This window comes from Camelus ferus, chromosome 24 (genome assembly GCF_009834535.1).
Source record: "Camelus ferus isolate YT-003-E chromosome 24, BCGSAC_Cfer_1.0, whole genome shotgun sequence".
In the NCBI taxonomy this organism is placed as follows: Eukaryota; Metazoa; Chordata; class Mammalia; order Artiodactyla; family Camelidae; genus Camelus; species Camelus ferus.
The window spans coordinates 21,374,740-21,397,536 of record NC_045719.1 but is presented as its reverse complement, the minus strand read 5'-3'; the positions used below and the strand labels follow the sequence as shown (position 1 = coordinate 21,397,536).

The 22,797-nt window shown below is 40.4% G+C and overlaps 1 pseudogene; it reads right to left on the bottom strand.

The window, feature by feature from the left end:
- Positions 1–14,115: 14,115 nt before the first annotated feature.
- On the bottom strand, positions 14,116–15,369 carry LOC116659597 (annotated as a pseudogene).
- Positions 15,370–22,797: the final 7,428 nt, after the last annotated feature.

The window sequence follows — 22,797 nt, the reverse complement described above, 5'->3', positions numbered from 1 at the left end:
GATACGTGATCTAACATTCACTTCCAGTCAAGGGAAAAAAATTAAAGGAGCTAGAAAGGCCACAGTTCCATAGGTGGGAAAAAATCCATCCTTTTCCTCTGGATTTTTTTTGGGTCTGTTCCCTTAACTGAATGCCCCTGCTTTGGAACACTTACTCCATGACCCAGCTTGTGGGCCACCAGTGGAAGACTGAGATCTTGATCATGTTAAATTAAACTATGCCATTGCAGTATCAAGAAGATGCAAATCCCCCACAAAAAAATCCATCTAACTGTATCAATTTCATAAGGTCCTCTGGCTGTGGGCTTATGCAGCGTCCACATAGTGACACTTTTCTCCTAAACTATCGACTGGGTGTCTCTGGAACATTGTAAAGTGTCTACTGATGCGCATTGCCATGGTGGGGGTCATTCTTTAAATCTTCTTAAGCACTGAGCACATTCCTGTCTTTGTGTTTCCAGAGCTGTGATTTTAATAACAGTAAGAAGGGAGGGAAAAAAAAAAAAAAAAAAAACCAGCCAGATACAGCCCAAGATCAAGATTCTCTTCTCTTGCAATCTCCTTTGAAATTTCTCAAAGTCCAAAATGCAATTAATCACTCCTGTGGGAAAATTTGGAATAGATCAATACATTTCATCACTGCTTTAATTATCCTTAAAGCTGTTTGAGGACCAAAGTTTCTTGCTTTTGGAAAACAAATGAATAAACAAAGTTTTCATTAAGACCCCACTCACTCTCCCTTTCTCCCAAGGTAGAGCTATGGATAAAGACACAATACAGATAAGGAAGTATTTTTCCTCTTTTTCTATCTCCTTCCTCTTTCTTGCTCCTTTGTCTCTCCTCCTTTTTTCTTTTCTTTTTTCTTTTCTTCTCTCCATTCCTGCCTTCTTTCTTTTCTTCTCCTCCTCCTTCTTTTTCTTCTTCTTTACATCTTTTCTCTCTCTCTCTCCTTCTTTTCCTAATTAGGAAATTAGAAGGTGATTTTCTTAAAGCTCCCTAACCAGCAAGTGAAGCGAGTGACAGGGCCCTGAGCACACAGACTGATTCTTGAATTCAATGCATGGGTACAAAGTGAAGGAGAGAGGAAGGTGGTGGAGGTGATGAGGCAATTGGATTAAGTCCCAGAATTCTCTGAATTCATCACTCAGTACATTCAAGAGGGAGGGGGAGGGGGTTCAGGACAAAGGCAGCTGGCAGACCACACGGAGCAGATGCTGCAACCGCGTCCACTGAAATTTTAAAGTGGAAACCCTCTACTTGGGAGCCAAGCTATCCGTTGCCTCATTTAATTGCAAAATAAACTAGATACATCAACCCACATACAAACAAAATGCATGACAGTTATTTACTATAAGACAGTATTCTTGACTCACCACCGGGCCAAGAAGTGGAACGTTGACAACTAGCCCAGAAGCTCCTCTGCGGGCTGAATCCCATTTCAGCCCCTCCCTCCCTCCCTCCAAAAGTGCCAGCTTTCATGACTTTCTTGGTAATTACTTCTATGCCTTGCTTTATGGTTTTATTACCTAAATGTACATCTCCAGCTTAGTTAATTTAGTTAGCCTTGCTTGCTTGTTTTTTTTTTTAACTCAATGTATCTCTTTTGGTCTACAAGTTCTCCCTCCGTCCTTTCCTTGTCTTTAGAATTCATCTGTTGAAAATCTGGCTCATCTGACGTGTTGAGTTTCCCACAGCCTTCGTGCTGCTGGGTGCACACTCATGGTGTGGCTTAGCATGTTCTTCTGTCCTTAGAAGTCCCTACAAATCGGTAGCTGGATCCAGATAATAGGTCAAACTTGAATTTGATCCCCCTTGAGCCATTGTCCTTTATCTGCATGTGCTAACAGTTGAGGTAAGCACATCTAAACTGCATGGCTTTGCTTCACAGTTTTTGTTTAAAATTACCCTGATTTGGAGCTAGTGATGTTTTCTGCATTCTCCTCAATTCATGTGTCACTAAAAACAATAAAAATAAATAACTCACTTTTTTATTGACTCAACAGACATTCATGAAGCTTTTACTAGGGGCTATTCATACCCTGAAGAGTAACTCAATCTCCATGCTCTCATAGGTTTTATTTTCAGTTGGGAGAGAATAGACCATAGACAAAGAAATGAATAAATAAAATGTTAGTTGATGATAAATGGATGGAAAAAAAAAAAAGGAGGGTCAGAGAGATTGAGAGGGATGGTGAGAAGAAGCTACTATTCCATATAAGATGGTCAGGGAAGACTTTTCTGATCAGGTAACATTCGAACAGAGACCTGCTTCCAGTGAGGGAGTGAGCCAGGCTGATATTTGTGGGAAAAGCAATCCACTGAGAACAAAGCCCTAAGGGGGACTATTCTTGGAGTTCTGAGGAGCGACACAGGGGACCACGGTAATGTAGTGAATATGGGAGTGACTGGAAAGAGATGGGGTCGGGAAGCTTGTAAGTGGACAGATCATGAAGCATTTAGCATCTGTTCATTTAACAAAACTTCATTTAGAGCATCTGTGTCTGGAGGCTAATTCCATGCACTGTTAAAGAGAGGGCTGGAGTGGAAAAAAACAAGAATGTGTTCAGCAACCAGAGGGGTTTGAAGACAGACACGGAACCCCTACTGCATAATCTTAACTTACATACAAATAACCACAATTCAGGGCAGCATGCAGTCTCTGCCACATCATTAAAGGTCCTTTAGAATTCATCAGAAAGTATTTTTCTGATTACGACAATTAAAAAAAAAGAAGCTTCCAGAAGGAGATAGCAGTTCAGTGGCAGGTTGAGAAGAGGTAGGATTTTGAAGCAGAGGGGGCTCTGAGTAGAGGAAATGCCATGAGTAAATATTCAAAAAGCAGGGAGACAGCATATTTTGAGAATGGCCAGCGGATCTATTTGACAAGATTTGCCAAAGGAGTCACGGATGGACAAGGCAGGTAGAGGGTAGGCTGTGGGTGGGCCTGCATGCTATGATGAACAGGTCAATGCTTTGGAGAGGGGAAACATAAGGACAACATGGGAGCGAGCAAATGTCTTGATTAAAATGGAAGATGGAGAAGAAAGAGGCAGTGTTTGAAAGAAGAATTCAATGAACAATATATTACCTAATGGATCAATGCAGAGCTGAGGGACTGAGGACCCTCAATGGGAGCAGAGGAAATGTAATTTAAAAACAGACTTAAGAGACACTAAGTTGCAACTGGGACTTTGGTTAATGAAGAACAGGAGGGGTGAGCATGTGCTATAACCTCAGTTCTCAGAGTTTAGATGACTCAGGTGGGATCACACATCATAATGTAAATTATGCATGCATATAGGTTATAAGGTATATTATTTACATGTGCAATATGCGGTTGGCCTTCCATATCTGCAGGTGGCATCTGTGGATTCAACCAACTGCAAATTGAAAATATTTAAAAAAAAAATTCTAGAAATTCCAAAAAGCAAAACTTGAATTTGGCACGCACCAGCAACTATTTAAACAGCATTTATGTTGTACTTACAACTATTTACATAGCATTCACATACTATAAGTAATCTGGAGATGATTTAAAGTGTACAGGAGGCTGTGTGTAGGTTATATGCAAATATTGTGCCATTTTATTTAAGGGACTTGAGCATCCTTGGATTTTGGTATCCACGGCATTCTTGGAACGCTGTGCATCCCTGTGGATACTGAGGGACAATTGTACCTCTATATGTGCATGTATGTATATTATATGTATTTGCCAATTCCTTGCTCTTTCTTTTTCTTGCTTTTTTCCCCTTCCGAATTCTAGTGCGTTCTTTTTGTCCATCAACTCCTGAAACTTCTTACCAGTATAATTTAATCTTGTTCTGGCCTTCTAGACAAGTCCTTACAGGGTCTGGATTTTTCCAGTGCTACTACCAAACACATTTGAAAACCTGCTTCTCTTTAGTGACTTTCCTTTAGTGCTCTGTTTTCCAAAGTGACAATTATTTATAATGACCTCTGTAGTGGAAATAAGTTTAAACAGTTCTTTTCTTATGTAACATGGTTGCACTTTATATACGTAAAGTACCCACGGTACACAGATTTCGCTGACAACAAAATGAACTGATGGTTAAGAAAGCAGCCCCTGGAACCGTTTTGCTGAGACTGAAATTCTACTTCTGTCCTCACTAACTGTGATATTGGACGCATCTCCTGAGCCTCAGTTCCTCATTCTGTAAAGTGGAACCGTTATGTTAATTGTATCATTTTTTTAAAATAAAGGATTACGTAAGGTTAATATATGAAACGCTTAGAGCTGAGACTGGCAGAGCAAGCCCTTGTTACATGTTGGCAGTTTCCGTCCCACAAGTAATCCTTTTATTAAGCCTCACCTATCATCAGAAACTACTGTGTTTCATACCAAAAGCACACTAGGATGCCTATGAATAGAAACTCTAGGTGGGGTCCTCAGTGTCCTAAAACCCATAATCCACTATGGTAGCTGTACAACATTGACTTCAGTAGTGATCTTTGATTAAACCACCGGTCTATCCTAGCCACTGGGAAACCCGTCAGTGTTTCGCCTAAGGGCTGTTATGGGAGAAAGATCAACGGATTGCTGCCAAGTTCTGGTTCCGCCATTAACAAACCAAGCAATTGTGGACCAGACGTTTCACGCCCCTGGGCTTCAGGCTCCTTACCAGTAAAATGAGGGAGTTGGGTGGAAGATTCCCCAAGATTCCTTTCAGATCAGCCTCTCTGTGTGTTTTTTTTTTATTATTATCTTTGTCTTTAGACTAAGTTTAGAGAATATAGGACAAATTCTAGCACAATGAATTGCTTGCCTTCCCTCAATGAAAATATAAACACAAATATACACACACACCCCAACACACATCATGGACCGTGTTCTTTCTGTTGATCCAATTTCTTGTTGCAGGAAGTTGACGTTGTTTCCTGTTCCTTCTGTGGTCAGTGTCAGGAAGCACTGATTTTACACATCTTGGTGCATAGACTTTATGATCTCCTTGGCTTTTCACTTTAAATAAATGCAGGGTGACATGAGAACAGATTACATTTGTCCTAGTTTTTCTTGTATATATTCCTGGTCTGGAGGAACCATTGGAGGGCAAGAAAAATGCAGAATATATTTGTATCCCTCAGAAACAATGCTGAGAAAACCATGAGCTAGGAATTACACACCCTTTTGCAAATAGTATAAGCATACTTGGAACCTAAAATTAATGCTAAATACAACCAAACTGAGAATGTATCCCAAATATTATCTTAATAACTGCAGAAGGGAAGAAATGCCACCTCTTCTGTCTCTGATTTCACAGCGACATATGTGCTTCAGGTAATTGAGTCCTCCTAACATTTATTCCCACATCCGACATTCATTCAGACCTTGAATTTGGCAAATGCCATTTTCACCTAACAGGAGGATGAATTACACCAATGTGGGGACTCTTAAAGAATCCTAACAGTAAACTGACACCATGGAGGAAGTCATTGACCTTCAGATAAAGAGGCGGTGATTGTCTCAGGCAACTTTATGACCCTCTCCAGCCCTGACATGTGAGCATCCTTGCTGGTCTTTCAAGCTCTGCTTCTGACTCCCAGCATCCTGAAGCATCTCATTCCACGTAACCCGGAGCTACTCTTTAGAGAGTTCTTTGTCATCCTTGGTGGAACTATATCACCATGTCACTTTCATTGATCATAATTTCACACACCAGGGCTCCCAGGGCTCCAAAGAGCAAGTCAAATTCCTCTTCCGTCTCATATATTTGACACAGACGGACCTGGAGTTCTTGACTTTTCTCGACCTTAACTTTGAGGAGTCCCAGCAGGCAGGGTTAAAGAGAGCCTCTGCCATGCGGAGGCAGGTTTGGAGTTAGGAGAAGGGACCAACCCCAAAGTGGACACAAGGATGACCCAAAGATGAATAAGCCATATCTTGTAAAAGGAACAATGTAATTCATGAAAATATCTGTGTATTTTGCTATTTGTTGTTACAGACCCTTTGTACGTGTCAAAGAGTTTAGCCTTGTCTCAGTTTTGGCACAGAGAACTAAAGGAAGGTGATGTGTCATTTTGGAGGATAGAACATTACAAAGAGAACAACAAACACTAGAAGACATCATTGATTTTGCCATAATTCACTGGCGTCCCTAGAGAAGATGGACTCTCAGCTGGCAGATCGCAGGAGGTACGGGTCACATGCCTCTCGCCGCTACAAAGTGCTTCTTCCTGGGCCAGCATTTTCGGTTATAGCTTTTTTTTTTTCTATACGCTTAGACAACAATTTTTTTTCAAAAGGTAGTCTGGTGGAGGAATACAATCTTTGGAGCTAAAATCTGCATCTACCCAGTGAATTAGTCAACTTTAAAACTTCTGGGCATTCACTATGGCAAGATCATCAAGCAGGATGTCCAAAAGGTACCTACACACATATATGTACACACACACACACACACACATGCACACACACAGAATGGAGAAATAAGACAATTTTTTACATCATGCAAGTTCCAACCAACCCATCAGAAGGCTCATTTCCTTTTTTTTTTAATGTTTAAAAAAATCATATTTTTATTTTAAATATATTTTTGTATTTGCAATTACATTCTTTTATTCTGGAAATTTTATTTTATTTATTTTTTCCCCTTTTTCAGTTTTATTAGGTAGAATTATTACAGTTTGCACTTACACATTATATTGCATGTAAATACATATATACAGTATACTGCACATTTTTTTAGCTTACATATATGTACTAATTATTGTTTCTAAGAACAGATTAGATCTTCAGCTTTTCAAACTTACATAGTTATCAAAAGAATAAAGCCAACTACAAAATAAGAATCAATGGAATGAGGTAATCCAGTCATAAAGGACGGTCAAATGTGCTCATTTCATATACATTATCTTTCTCCTTTAAGTGAAAAATCTCCCCTATGTTTTCTTGCCTAGTACTATGCCATAAACGGGAATAGCCCAAGAAGCTTGAGCAGACAAGTCTGAGGGAGCTTAACAAGATGAATGCTGAATCGTATTTACACTTATTGCCTTTGGAAAGGTCAAGAGTCAGTTCTGTGCATCGCAAAGAAGGTGCCTCCAATGCTTTGCATTAATAAATCTCTCCCCATCTTTCTCTCTCATTGCGTGACATTCTTCACTTCCCAATTCAAGACTGATTCATAATAAGAAGGTCATATTTGCAACAGTATGTAACACCGGGAAATGTGAGTTGGTGTAAATTGTTTATTTTTCCTCTATCATCTCATTGAAAGAATAGAAATAGATGGTAAAAGAGGAAACGGGATGTTTCCTGGAAGAAACGTTACTTTGCCACGGTGAGGGTATCAGGGTGGCTGATGGCAGGTCCTAGAATGTGGGCAAGAGGGCACCTCAGGTGTGGCATCTCAGGTGTGCTCAGGTAAGGGTGCGTGCCCTGACCCACGCAGAGCCCCTCCCAGTCCCTGGGAAGAGGCACAGCGAGAGCCCTGCCAGACCTCCCTGTAAACTGCCTTCCACCAGCCAGAGAGCACAAGGCTCCTGCAGGTGATTGAAAAGAAGAGCTGATTTTCAAGCATTTTCCTTTAAAACATACATTTCCCTCTGCTTTACATCTGCATATATCTTCCCATGATGTGGCAGCTTAAATGCTTTATTTACTTTTTAAAGCTCTGCAATTGGCTTTTAAGTTGTGGTTACAGCTCCTGTCCTTTCCCAGATGCGAGCCAATTGTACACAAACACATAAACAATTAAAATGGCAAGGCGAGGTGGGGGAAAGGGCGATAAAAATGGTCAGAGTCAATTAAACCAGTGAAATAAAAAGGAAAAAAATTAAACTGCAGAATGGTGTACACAATAACCCATATTTTATTATTTTCCCCTTACAACATTGTAAAAAATACATAAAGGCTTGATGTATGTACGTTTCCTTGAGAAAGGTGCTCTATGGCTCAGAGGCGGATTGGCGGCATGTGATGTGGGCAGCTGTAAGGTAACAACATGTTTTCCCATAAAAAGCAGAGGAAATAGGCACATAAATTCCATATAAACTGTCAGTGTGTCAGCTATGCTAACACTAGGGAAGCCGGTGCCCTGTAGCTACGCTAACTTATGCACCTTCATTTTTCAAACACACACTTCTGGAATTCGCAAAGCTAAGCTGCAGTCAGGCTGCTTTTTTTTTCTTCTTCTTCTTTTCCCCATCTCTCAGCTGACCGCACCCCCACTCCTTCAGATCTCTTTTACTTTAAGCAAGCCAAGGCAGAGGACACTAATAAAAGAGGGAGGAGGGTTTCAAGACGTGATCCTTACACGTGGTTGCCCCCTTGGCCAAGCACAGCACCTTTGTTTAACACAAGGCAAACCCTGTTGAAATTGAATCTAAGCGCATCCTGGTGCTAAGTCTGTGAATGCAAAGGTCAGGGGTACAGAGAAGACTGGGAGGGGTTCTTTTCACTTCCTCCTCTTCCTCTCCCAACTCCTGTTTGCTTCCCCTTCTCTTCCTCCCCACCGCACCTCCCCCCTCCAACCGCCTCCTTCTTTATTTTGCCATTTCTTTGATCCTTTGGGGATAACTTCTCGGATGTAAACTAAACATAGTTTATTTGAGAATAGCACCCAGGAGGTAACAAAAACACTTTTCTCCTGCTGTTAATGTTATGTATAAGGTTATTGAAAGTGACCATCACAGATCTGAATTCAGGATCATTTGTCAAAAGGCAGCAAAGCCAAAGCTTCTTTCTGCCTCCTCCCTGGGATGGTTCAGGTGCACGGATGTGTGTGTGCTTGGGGCTGGGGTAGGTAGTAAATCTGGGGTCCACATTTTTGACTCCTATTTTCAAATTTCTCTATTTGAAATATTTTGGGAGCTGTTTCGTAAAACTATAACTATACCTAAACTCCAAATTTCCCTTATGACAGCTAATTATGTGTTTAATTCAACCATGCAGACTCTCAGTGTCCAAGACCCTGATTTTCTATGTGAAAAATTTTCCTGAGCGACCTGGGCTTAAATATCTTTGTCAGCCTCTAGAGGTCAGCATCTTTTTTTTTTTTTTCCAGTTATTTTTTATTTTTATTTTTATTATCTTTTTATGTTAAAGAGAATATTTAATACTGACAAGACACTGAGTGTTCACATGATAGATCATAGGTACATTTTAACAGAACACCTAGGGTTCGGCATCTCTATCCTACAGGATCATAAGGCTGCTGGGATTACTAAGTGAAATATTAAATATGAATAATATAAAAAAAAGTTTTGTGTGATCTTCAGGCATGAGGAATTGCTGAGTCTTTGACAAATTTTGAACTCAGGATTTTGAAGGCATACTGAGACCAATCTGAATATAAAATGTACTGATCATTTTCTCCTGAAATATGGAGTTCCAGGGTCCCACAATTTCAAGTGTGTCTGACACAGTCTGACTCTCATCTAGGATGGTAACAGGGTTAAAATGATGGCAAGGAAAAAAATGAACAAAACAAAACAAAAAAACACTATGAATAAAGATCACTCCAAAAGACTAAATAGAATAAAGCAAAAAGGACACGTCCATGGCTGTTATTCTTGCACATCAACAATGTAGTGTCTTTTTACACTGCTATGCAGATGTCCGTGGTCCAGTTCTGCACGTTGGCTCAGCCCAGGGTCGTTCCCGCTATGTTGTGGCCATTAATGAAACCCTGTCGTTCTTTATATATGGTGTGTATATACGTACGCACACTACTTGTCAGAAGCAGTTTCAGACAGCAGTGGACTTCTAGGCAACATGTATCCGAGAGTGCCAACAAAATCATTTGGATATAAGACCTAATCACTTACTAGTTAATCACTCCGCATCACAAAATCATGATCAGCGTTTGCTTCGCTCTCAAGCAGACCGAGAATCTGAGACACAAAGATGCAATCTGGACTCTTCCCAGAGATCTGGAAGAAGTAATGGCACCAGGATTTACCTTTGATTTAGAACTATGAGTAATTCTGCCTACATGTCATCTTGGTATGGCTCTCCAAGGTCTTTTACACCTTTAGGTGTGTTTGTTCATAATTCTAAAGCAGATTCAGTTAAGAGGGAAGTACAATGTTTACCGCCATAAATGACTACAATGATAATAATAACCTTCGGAGCTAAACAAATATAATTCTGGGAGAAGATGATTAATGAGTCCCAGGGATTTGCCTTCCTTGTCCGCATGGCTCAACGTTCCATTTCTACCCACCTGTGTAACTGAGAAGCCAACTTCTTACTCTCAGAGTCAGCTTTGCATGGGGGGGCCTCTCATGTTCCCAGCAGGCATCTCTTGCACGGCTGTTGGACCAAAATGGTTTAAGTTTAATTATCTAGATACATTGCTCTCTGCAGTCACCTCACTATTGTTCGCACTGTAATCGACCACATTATTAATGCCAGATTTTTCCTATTAACTTTTAAACTGTTCTTTTACACTGAGTAGTTTGCCACCAAATTGTTGCCAATAAAAATCCCCAAATGCCTAAAGGTTATTTTAAACACAGTGTGAGCAATGCTGGCTTCATTTCACCATTTATTTTGTTGAGTCATTATCGGTATGCAATGTGTGAACTTATTGTATGCATTTTTTATGCTGCTGGAATGGCAGTATATTTTTAACGAGCCCATTTTAATATGACTGTCCTAAAAAAAAAAAAAAGTCATTAAACCCAGGGTTTAACAAGGACTGTTGCAAACTTTACCTATTCTCTCTGTGTGTCAAATACTGTTGAGTGATAACTTTGGGAACCTAATGTATTTGGAAATCTTGGCTTCCATTTCTTTTAGAGCTATAATGCATACTAAAGGATGCTATAAAAGAACATTTCTCTTGCAGTAAGTGTTCTCTGCATCATATTCTCCAGTAGTCAGGTAACCGAAGAGCTCAGGCGTAGAATAGCCTTCTTTATAAGTGTCAAAAAAATTTAGGTGCATGGTACACATTTTTAAGAAAACTTTTAAGTCATTGAAAATCTGGTTCAAAACCTATGGTAAAAACCAGTCATATTCCTACTAATAGCGTTTCCTATGGGATATACACTCTGGCCTGTGGCCACACCACTTCTAGCTAGAATCCCACCAGGTTTTGTAAACTAAACAAAATTGAACTGGGTCAGTATGGATGAGGACTTCTAGTGGAAACAAACAAAACAAAACAATTAGAACTGGAATAGGAAAATACTGGTTGAATGCTTATCACCAGGTCAGTATGTCGTGTTACATGTAAATTCAACTTCTCAGAAGGCAAAGATGAGTTGTATCAAGTCCTCCACCTAGGTTGACTAGAATCATTTGCAAATACTGTGTCCAGGAGTCCTGGGAAATAGACTGGTTTAATGTGATATAACAAGGTCCTAATTCTAAAGAGCAGTTTAGAGTTGTTATTGCTAACTTGGGGACAAGGTGTTTTTGGTGGGGTGGAGAGAACAGGGTGGTCCAATCCACAGGCATGTCACTCATCCATTCCCTCATCCATTCAGCCTTCCAATATTGATTCAAATTAATCAACTATTTATTGAGTACTTACTATGCACCATGATCCATTAGTAGCTTTCAAATTATACCAGTGAACAAGACTGATGGATGCTAATGACAAGAAAGAAAGCTTGGCAAAGTGAATTTTTCCACTTGGTGAATAATATATTCAGGCATAAACATGTCAAGGTGACAAGAGTTCTTCCACTCATGACATGGTAACACTCCATAGCTAGAGGTGTGAAAACTAGTCTCTCTTACAATTTGGTTCTCAAATTTTAATGCATCATAAGAAAACTACAACCCAACCCACGCTTACCAATCAGAATGGGGAGGGTTAGGGATGGGCAGTAGAAAAAGAGGAAGAAATTTCCCCTAAGGATTCTGATGAACTATGTAGCAAGCCCTCTCTATTCGAAGGGGCTTACTTATGTATCTTAGCTATAAAGGCTGAAGTTCCTGGTGTGGCCTCATAGGAGAGGAAGAGGAGTGAATTGGGAGAGTGATCAAATGGGATTCAAGGCCGACACACCACGGATGCTAGCTTAATGAGGGCATGGTACTTGGGGCAAAGGGAGTGGCAAAGCAGGGAAATGAAGGAGACAAGACCACAATGGTGAGTTCCTCCAGAGAAACTATGCCCACAGGTAGGACGTGGTTAGTAAACCTCCTTGTGACTGAGCTGCACAGTTCCACTTTCCCGACAATGGCTTGGAAACTGAGGTGGTCTGGTTGACCCAAGGTGCTTGTGGTTGATATAGTTCACATGAAAAAGCAGAGATCGAAAGGATGAGGCTTCAGCAGATCAGTCATCACTTCTGAATCTTCATCATTTCAGAGCTGGCTCTCAAGTCTGTTCAGAGAGTCTGAACTATAGCAGTGGTGGTAAGAGAGCTATTTAGAAGGGGACCATAGCAGAGGGGCATGTGCTGGCTTTAGGGTCACAGATCTGCTCTGAGTTCCAGCTTTAACAATATGGAACTACGTGGCTTTGGTGAAAAGTTACTGGAAATGTGATAATAAAATAATGTTCCTTAAGTACTTGGAGCAAAGTAAATGCAAACTATCCTTAAGCCTCTCTCCCTTCCATTAATAATAAAGTATATTCTTTAGATCATTGTCAGGCAAAAATTAGTCTAATAAATTATTGGCGAATTGAATGATTATGCTAATGTCTTTGCTTTTACATCCTTTTACCAGTGTATACAGATACAGCCACATTTCTTGTTGGCTGACAGGTAATAGAGACATGTAATTCAAGCATCTTCAAAGTGGCTGTATTTTGATGAGAGCTGAGGAGAAGTGTCCTTTGGCAGAGTAGCTACCATCACTTTGTAAATCACCAAAGAATAGAGCAGGATAAAATGTCTGATGAGATTTTCATGGCATTATCATATAGATTACAACATAAAGAAGGGTTTGAATACATCTGAAGAAGTGTTTCAGGATTTACATAATGAATTAAAATAAAAAGGCAGACTGAAGTCTGAATACTTTACCCGATATTCATTCATAGCAGAGAGAATGATCTTCAGTGTGTTCCGTCTGCAATGAAAGGGTCTGATGGGTCTTGTTAATGGTGTTAATGGTGTTAATGGTGTTAATGGTGTTAATGGTGGAAGAATACCTAAAATTTTGAAATAACAGAATGTTCTTGACCTTTAGAAGGGTCAAAAAATGGAAGAATCCGAGTGACTCAACTGTCTCCAAATGCTATAAAATCCCAGATCTTGTAGGTAATCTGTATAAGCAAGCCATTGACCAGATAGCTAGAAAAAATATAAATAATTGGGTCATTACAGTACTAAACACTTACTTTTAAAATTACCTCCCTTCCCCAATGCCCACAGAATGGTCTTGTGAACCTGTCTTGATTCCACTGTAGATGTTCCAGATAAGCTCTTTCCACTCCAGCTACATCTTTCCTAAGCCTCCAACCTTGTTAGAATGTATCTAACTTACAGGATAAATCCAGCTACAGGTTTTATGTCAACTCAGAATTAAGTTGTTGATATACGTGGATCTCATTCTACAAGGGAGGACGTTTGCAATTGAATGTCTTTTGCAGAGCTGACTAATACAGGAAGTTCTGACTGCAGGAAGCTATATTTTTGCAGAGCAGTTAGAGATGTGAGTATGTTTCTGGTGCCAGTCATAATACGCAGCCACCTTCTCATCCAATATGTATAGATAGACCTAGATTTGAGATATGACTTGAGTTGGATAATCTGTTTTTTTGTTTTTTTTTTTTATGGTTATGGAATAGGTGGCTAAGAGTGGTCTCTTCATTGGTGAGGTGCTTTCTTTGGCCATCACTCTACCATGAGAACAGGGATGACCTTCTTGCCTGAACTGAGAACAAGCTGACTTACACGGGCACATGTAATGTCTACACCTGAGATCCAGAAAGGGGTGGTACTGAAGTGGGTACAGTGACCCTAAAGGGAAAACCAGAAGCAGAAATCAGGACCACCCAGAGTCCATCTATGGCTATCAAATAGGTCCAATTGTCAGTAGGAGGGCCTCTCAACAAATGAAAAAATATGGGCCATGGAAACATGTGGAGGCAGGAAGGGAAGCCAACAGTGACAACCTTCTTAGAAGAGGCCATAGGGTTGCTTATGGGCCGCTTATTTATTCTTTTGTTTTTCTTTCCCTGAAAAAAGCTCTTTTCAATTTGGTTCAGAGTGGTTAAAAAGCTGCAGAGAGAAGCTTCAGGCAGAAGCTCTGACACCACAGGGGCTCCTTAAAGGCTAGGTTCCTGAGGGTCCTAGCTGTGTTTGAGGGTGACACCTTCAAAGAGATGCTCGCCCAGCCCAGCCCAGCCTGGCACCAACCAGCCTGCGGAGACTTGTCAGGTGGTCCCTTATCTTCTTGATGAGTTTCACCTTCTCATACAGGAAGCGCCTGTCCTGGAAGTCACAGTGGTGGGGGTCTGGCCGGCAGAACCCAGGGCTCACAGATCGAAAAAGGCTTGGTTCAGGTTTTTCTTCAGGACCACGGTGGCTTCAGCAGCATCCTGGGTTTTACCCTACTCTTTTTTTTTTTTTTTAATTGAAGTATAGTCAGTTCACAATGTTGTGTCAATTTCTGGTGTACAGCACAGTGCTTCAGTCATATATGAATACATACATATTTATTTTCATATTCATTTTCACTGTGAGCTACTATAAGATACCAAATGTAGTTCCTTATGCTATACAGCATAAACTTGTTTATTTCATATATATACCGGTCAGTATCTGCAAATCTCAAACTCCCAGTTTATCCCTTCCCACACCCTTCTCCTCTGGTAACCATAAGTCTGTTTTCTATGTCTGTGAGTCTGTTTCTGTTTTATATATACGTTCATTTTTTTTTTCATTGTTTGTTTTGTTTTGTGTTTTTTAGATTCCACATATGAGTGATATCATATGGTATTTTTCTTTCTCTTTCTGGTTTACTTCACTTAGAATGACAATCTCCAGGTCCATCCATGTTGCTGCAAATGGCATTATTTTATTATTTTTTATGGCTGAGTAGTATTCCATTGTATAGATATACCACAGCTTCCTACCCTACTCATCTTGAGACGGCTTCTGATCATCCTGGAAGAGGGCATGGCTGCTGCGATAGTTTTGCCTTTTCAAGAGATGCTCGGCACCCTCAGACTTCTCCTTGGCCAATTTGCAGAAGTGGCCCATGCCCTCCAGAGCCACATCGTCGTGGTAGAAATAGAAGTCCAGAGAGAGGTAGGTGTAGGAGGCCCGTGGATGCGTGTGGATGGGGTGGTTGATGGCGGCCTCCACCTGGATGGAATATTTCTGACGAATCTGGGGGCTCATGGTTAATTGGTCAAAAAATGGTGTTGGCTGGTCCCAGAGGCTGAGGGCAGCAGCGTGGCTGGTTCTGAGGTTGTGACTGGACAAAAGGGTGGTCAGAAGCTGAAGCAAGGGGTGTCCCTGGGTCTGTTCCACCCAAATCCTGTGGAAGCAAGAGATAGATCCTTGGGACCACAGAGTGAACTGCCGAGTATGTTTGTTCTTGGTTTAGCATGTGATTACCAAGTCACAGAGTAGAAGTAGGTCATCTTTCATTTCCATGAGTCATTTCCATGAGTCATTTCCTTTGTGATCTGAAGGTTACAGTCAGTGCCTAAAAGAAAATTTAACGTACTCTTGACTTGGAGCTCACCAAGCAGCTGCATAATTTTTCAGATTTGGTTTTGTGCGATTGTAGTATGTTGGTGAGAAACACTCTAAGCACTTGGTTTTCACAAATAAATCTGCATAGCTTATACGTTTAACATTTTGACATTCACAACAGGTGTGTAGAAACTTGCCTTCAAACTTGGGAGATAATTTGTTATAAAGATTGAGTTGTTCAATATTGTCTGAGCCATTGCTTGCTATACACTCCCATATTTCCTTATTTTTTTTTAACTAGTGAACTACTATTGCTCCTTTTTGTTTTTAATTAATAGAGCTTTCAAATGATTAAGTCTAATTCTGTAACAAGATTTTAAGTATTTTGAAAGGGAGGTGTTATTTGTAAACTTCTTGGTATCTACAAAGCACCAAAATTTGTTTCTTTCCTTTTTTTATTAACATTTTTTATTGATTTATAATCATTTTACAATGTTGTGTCAAATTCCAGTGTAGAGCACAATTTTTCAGTTATACATGAACATACATATATTCATTGTCACATTCCTTTCTCTGTGAGCTGCCATGAGATCTTGTGTATATTTCCCTGTGCTATACAGTATAATCTTGTTTATCTATTCTACAATTTTGAAATCCCAGTCTATTCTTTTCATTGCATGTGTTCAATATATATTTGCTTTGCATAGCAGGCACTCAGTAGATACTCATTGCAAATGCCAGCACCTAACACACGATTGTTCAGTGAGTGTCCAGAAATGACAGGAACTTGGGTTCAAGACCTGCCTCTGGCACTAAAATTAATCAGTGAAGTCTTGTCCATGAATAGAAATATGATGGGACCCCTGATTTAATTTTAATTCATTCAGTAAATAGATTCATAACTGAATTCCATTGGTTCTTTTTATTAAAACTTACTGAACAGTAGTTTTTATATTCTTGGCTCTGTGTAGGAGCTTCCATACCAAAAATTAAAATTATATTGAATATACGTATATATTTTATAATGTCAGTTGCATTCACCCCCTGACCCTTCTTGAATGGCTCTCCGTAGTTTCCGGAATACAGCTGGGTCCTCACTTCTGCTATTTGAGGACCACCCTTAACTGACTCAAAACCATCTACTTAAACGTAACTCATCTACTCCCCAATGTAAATGCTCAGTCCAGCCACCACGGAGTCCTTAGCGTTATTTAAGCCCCCTTTACTTCCACTGCCTTACGTACTACCAATCACATGGAAGTCGCATGGTGCACCAGAATGGTACTGACTTTGAAGCAAGATGGTTCAGTTCCAAGGTGCACCACGTATTTTATAAGCCAGGCTGATGAATATTGACTTTCCGGGTTGTGATGAAGACCAGAGATAAGGTGTCTAACACAGGATATGGACAAAACTTAACCCGATAAATGCAAATCTATCTATGAGAGCAGAAGCTAGGAAATCAGATCACATCCAATTTCGGCATGTGGCCACCTACGCTAAAGGAAAGGGCTGTGCATGCAGCCCCCCCTTCCTTTTTTCTCATACAAATTCCTTCCCAGCTCAGCTCAGATCTGAGATCTTCTGAACCTAATGGTTTGCATCATGCATGCTTACATTAGTGACTTACATTGCTCTAACTTCTAAAGTTAAACAAGAGCTAAAAAAATGCTAATAGTTTCACCATAAAGGTTTTATTTTATTTTATTTTATTTTATTTTATTTTATTTTATTTTATTTTTTTAGTATTGACAAGGAAGAAGATCCAAAGGACACACTTAGGCTGTTTCAAGAATCTAATTCACATGCCTTCATTTCAAATTGTATAAATCAGGAAAACAAAAGGAAAGAAGGGGGGGGGAAGCTCATTTTGAGACTTTGATAATCTTAATTCCATTCTTCTAGCATCTTGTATTTGTCAGATTTTCCTTCTTTTCCTGTTGCTGAATTTCAGATGTTCTATTTCTTAAATAAAGTAGGAAGATTTTGGTCTGATCAATTGCAGCAGAGCAGAATGGAGTCCTAAGGTAATTTTCAGGTAAGGTGAAGCAAGAAATAAAAAGCAAAACTCTAAAGTATGTAACTCTCTAAATAAAGCATTTTTAGGGTCTGAAGTCTCCAGGTGATGCCCCCAATTCCCAGCTGGACTGTGTGTGGGGACTTGTCCTGAGCAGAGGAATTCTAAAGAAGAAAACGAGATGGCGTCACTCCTGACCTCACCTCACCCCTGTCCCTTGCAAAGATGTGACTGAGGTTCTTCAAATAGCCTGTGGCCCAGATGAGAAAGGACAATCAGTGTCCCAACTACAAGAGGTTTTTCTGGGGTTAATCTTACTGGTTATTGAAAGCCACCGAGGACAATTGCTATTCATTCATTTCTTAAGGGAGAGAGGACTCTAAATTTTACCATCGTCTTGGGACAAAATTGTGGTCCCTCACTGTACCGTTTCACTTCCATCTGACTTCAGGGAGGCTGTGGGTTACAAAGACAAGCGAGCAGACAAGCAAACAAAAAATATAAGACGATCAAGGTCTCCCAGCTGGAACACTCGGTGGCAAAATGGTGATAAATAATGTCACCCAGATCTCTTGCTTGCCTTACTGTCACCTCACTTTTTCCCCTTCGCAATTCATTTCTCAGTGTTTTAAGAAATAACTGAAAATCTGTAAGTTCATCAATTGCTTTAATTATTCATCTGCAATCCAGATTTTTATATGAATAGGCTCTAATTAATAGCCACAATAGGGCTGCAAATGTCGATGTATGGCACATTACAGATTTTATTATTTTTTGTTTTAAGAGTTTCTTGCATTTGGCGAATGGGACAGATTTTACAAAGGGAAAGAGAGAACCCAGGCAGATGCATGTCTGTGCTCAGAGGCATTTAAAGCGAGCGTAATTCCAGTCCCATCCTTTAGGAGTGGAGAGCATTGTCCTACCCATCAGCCAGGGCATTTGGCTGTGAAGTTGAAGACAGGAATATTTAATTATCATCAGTAAACAGAAGCCCAGTGAAGAGTATTTGTGTCAGTTAGATGCCAATGAAACTAAGCTTTTCTGAGATGGAGAGGATCGATTTAATTTTTTTTTTCCCCTTCTCCAGATTTTTGCTATGACAGAATGACATACTCTTCATTTAGCCACTCAAGCAAAAGAATGACCGAGGAGCCAGTGAAGGCCAAATAGTTTTCCAGCCAGCATACGCTGTTTCAGACCGACTTAACCCGCCTTAACAAAATGGCTGGACCAAAAGTTTGTCTCTGAAGACCCTAAGTGCTACCTTTCCAGAGACAACCCCCCCTTACGTGCTCTGCCCCCCAAATACACACTGAAGGAGCACTTTCCAGAGGGTGGTTTTACGTCCTCACAAGGCCCCGCCCTCCCCTTCGTGTGCAGCAGAAGCATCTTGTGCCTTTCACTGTACTTTGCTGGCGCCTTCCTGGTCTCGCACCATCACTGGGCTCTGGTGTTATGTCTCATCCGTGTCAGTGCGCCCCATGGAATCAGCTTCTCTCTTTCCCTGAATTAACAAATGCTTTCCCTAAATGAAAACTGGAAATATATGGCCTTTCTAACAAAGTCATAAGGGAGGACTCTCCAGGAGGTGGGAACATTTACATAAAACAAAGTCTCAAAGAGTCTAGTGAGTCCTTCAGTTCTGAGCTCTGTTACGAGGCCAGGAGACATTCTTGCCTCCGACCTCTGATTCTTTAAGACTGTACATTTTTCAATATAGCATCATACTCTTGAGAGGTACACCGACGGGAGAAAATCAGGGAGGATTTTGCTGAATATTTCGTGTGCGAAAATCTGACAAAGGGCAGTAGACAGGTGAGTGCAGAGGACCCTCTCGTTTTGGGCTCTGTAATCCTAGACATTATTAACTGAAGTTAGTGGGTTCTTGAAGTTTTATTTTTGTTGTCTTGAGAAGTTGCCTGCCGGCCCGCCTGCCTCAGCACGAATCCCACTTGGCTACTTGGCCCCTGAGACCCTCTCGAGACTCTTAATTCCTTTACCAGCCTCTTGAAAAGACATATCTTCTATTTTTACCCTTCTGTTCCCAAATTCTTCCTCTTAAAAAAAATGTGAAGACTTAGTGCATTCTTTCCAAATGTCTCTCAAGGTAAAAACACAGCAGCGTGTAACAGTGTGCTTTGCATTTAGCTAAAAGACTTGCACAGACATTAACTCATTCCATCCTTGGCTCTGTTTTTCCCAGATTAGAACACATAATTGATAGATGAACGAAAAGGAAGCCTTGAGTAGTTGTGTTATATGTTCAGCTTCACCTTATAAGTCGCTGATAAACCAACAACACGGGTAGAGCTTCCTGACTCCTTGGACGGGATTTATTCCACTACGTGTTGGTGGCGCGTTTCCGTTTTCAAGTCCAGTTAAGTCTTACTGATTGAAGCAGTCATTCTTCGAGCAAGTTGTTATTCACTCCAGTTACACCCAACACTAAGATGAGGAATCCGGCCCCCACTGAGGGAGAAAGGGATTCAGCAAAAGAGCGACAGGTGTGCTGGACAGAAGCTGGCCGATGGCAGAAATTCTGTAATTTAGCAAACAATAATTCTACCACTTAAAAAAAAAAGCAATGTGACATTTAGTAACTGAACTTACCAAATAACCTTAATTTCCCCACCAAGCTGGAATTGACTGAAGGTCAACATTACAATATACCCTTGAAGTAAAGAAAATGTGAGGTATAAAAGAGGATGGTGCTCGCTGATTTGGGTTTTAATGAATGTGCCACACATATGAAGAAACCTGGAGTGCCCTGCATCTCCTGGCTGCAGCAGGAGTCTGGTCAGCAATCTTACATCTTTTCAGGTGCACCGACGGTGGAAGACGCAAACGCAGACGTGGAGTTTCGTTCTCCTGGGTCATTTTCTAACAGTGTCACTTACTGTGAGCGTTTTACTTAATCACTCTCAGCTTGTTTTCACCTTCCTAAAATAAGGAAAAGAAAGCCTTTTTCTTGGGAATTAAGTAAAATAATTTGCATACAGTATTTACTGTATTATACTATTATTTTATTTTCTTTGTCCATTCTCCTTTTTTTCCCACAAAGACAAAGAAGGGGAAACAGCTAAGAAATATTGACACCATTAGTGTGAGTGAACAGACTTTTTCTAGACTTGCACCGATCTTGAATCTTCCACCAATTGACTCAGACCACGGGCTGCTCAGCGTACTTGTTACGCACCCCATGCACCATGATGCAAAATCGCTGAGGACGTGAATATCAGTACAATTCCAAGTAATGTGTTGAGTCAGGGGAAATCTGTGCAGTATTTTAATCCAGGTGAAATCAATCTACAATAATTTTTGCTTTAAAAAGAACCAAAGTCACAAAAAGTGTTTGTCAGAGATGCTAAAGAACATAGGTATAAGCAGAGATTGATAAGAAAAAGATGGCCTGATGTTGGATGTTATAAAATACCCAAGACCCATTTATATGTGAGAACTCCGAATTTTGTCTCCGCCCCAAATCCTTGCAGCAAGCATCTATTATGTTGTTTTGCTTTGTTTCTTTTCAAATCTCCCCTTCCTTTTAGAAAGTGCCACACCCCACCCCACCAGTCACATCACAACCACTGGAACTGCCACGTGAGTATAAATACTGGGTGGCTTCAGCTGACACCTTCCACACTGCCTGTGTGCAGTTTATAACGTAGATGGTGCCCCATATAGTTATGTAGGCGGTGGCCCTGGTACCATAGGAACCTGCCCTTGTCCGCAATTGATTGATCCAGGATTTACACGATTCAAGAACTAAATGCTACCAAAAGAAAAGGCTCATTATCCGCAGCTAGGAAAACCCATTCATCTGACATAATTCTTCCTTTCCTAAGGTTTGGATATTCAACACCTGCTTGGATACTCTGATAAATCCTCATATCTTTCTGGTAGTTTCTCTGTTGCTGCATAAGGTCGCGGGATTCAACCTTCCTTAACTTGAGTAAAACGTTGAAGAACCTTGACTGATAAAACCATTCTGACCTCACGTAACATCCTCACACAAACCAGACATGAGGAGTAGAGGCAATGCCTATTCATTTTTCAAGACCCAGATCATTGTGATTGAGGATGTAGGTTCTGGATTCAAACTGCCTGCACCTACCTCCTGACCCCACCATTTACTCTAAAAGCATTGTGCAAGATACTTAATTTCAGTGTCTCAGTTTCTTCATCTTTAAAATAGGAGTAACAGTAGTACCTCTTAGGGTTGGTGAGAAGGAGAAAAGATTCGTACATACTTTGCTCTATATAAAGTCAATTGTTATTATTCAGACCCTGGGAAGTCATCTGAAATTCCTCCATCCATTCTCCAAACCCACATCTGATATAATTAGCTCTTGTGTCTGTTTCAATTTTACCCTGAATGCCCAGCCAGAATAATGTCAGTCAGGTAACAGTGCTCAATAAATACATCTGGAAAAAAGTAATTAGCAAAATTACTGAAAAACCACTGTACAAAATCACATTCTGCTGTTCATAAGTACGTTTTTCCCCTCTCTCATAACAGACACAAACATTTCTCTTATTTTCCCATTTATTCATGCACCTATTTGGCAAATATGTGGGTAGAAAGCTACAGTGTGGTATGTTCTGTGGAAATAGAAAATGAATAACAATCTCTCTCCTCTAAAGCAGTTTGCAATCCACGAGGGGATAAAGCAGGTACCCAGATTGCCGTAATATAAAGTGCAAGGTGATGGGTTTTATAATAGAGGCCCTAGGAAATTGCCATAAGATCTAGAAGATGTAGAGATCATTTTAGGCTGCAGAGCTTGAAAAAGACTTCAGGGAGGAAGTGCATGTGAGGTTGTTCTTAGAGAAATGAGTGTGCCTTCAATAGACAGAGAAAATATTTCCTCAAATGGGAAAGGTCTGCAGGTTAATGAGTTTCTGCTAAGTGTGACCATTACTGACAGTTCCTGTCTGTCGGATGGACTTTGAGGAATGCAACCACACTCTTGGCTTGGGTTGGATAAAGGCAGAGGTCATGTGGAGAGAGCTCCGTCTTCTTAGGCTTCTGCTTTTCCAATGAATCACTTTAACACCACCTAAAATCTCTGCAGACTGAAGAAAATGTGTTTTAGTTTTACTCTGAACAGATATCAGTGTTACAAAAATAATCTGGATACCCTGTTATGAACAATGATGATGCAGGTGACGTTCTCTTTGAGTTGTCTTCTCAGTATTGGCTGCAG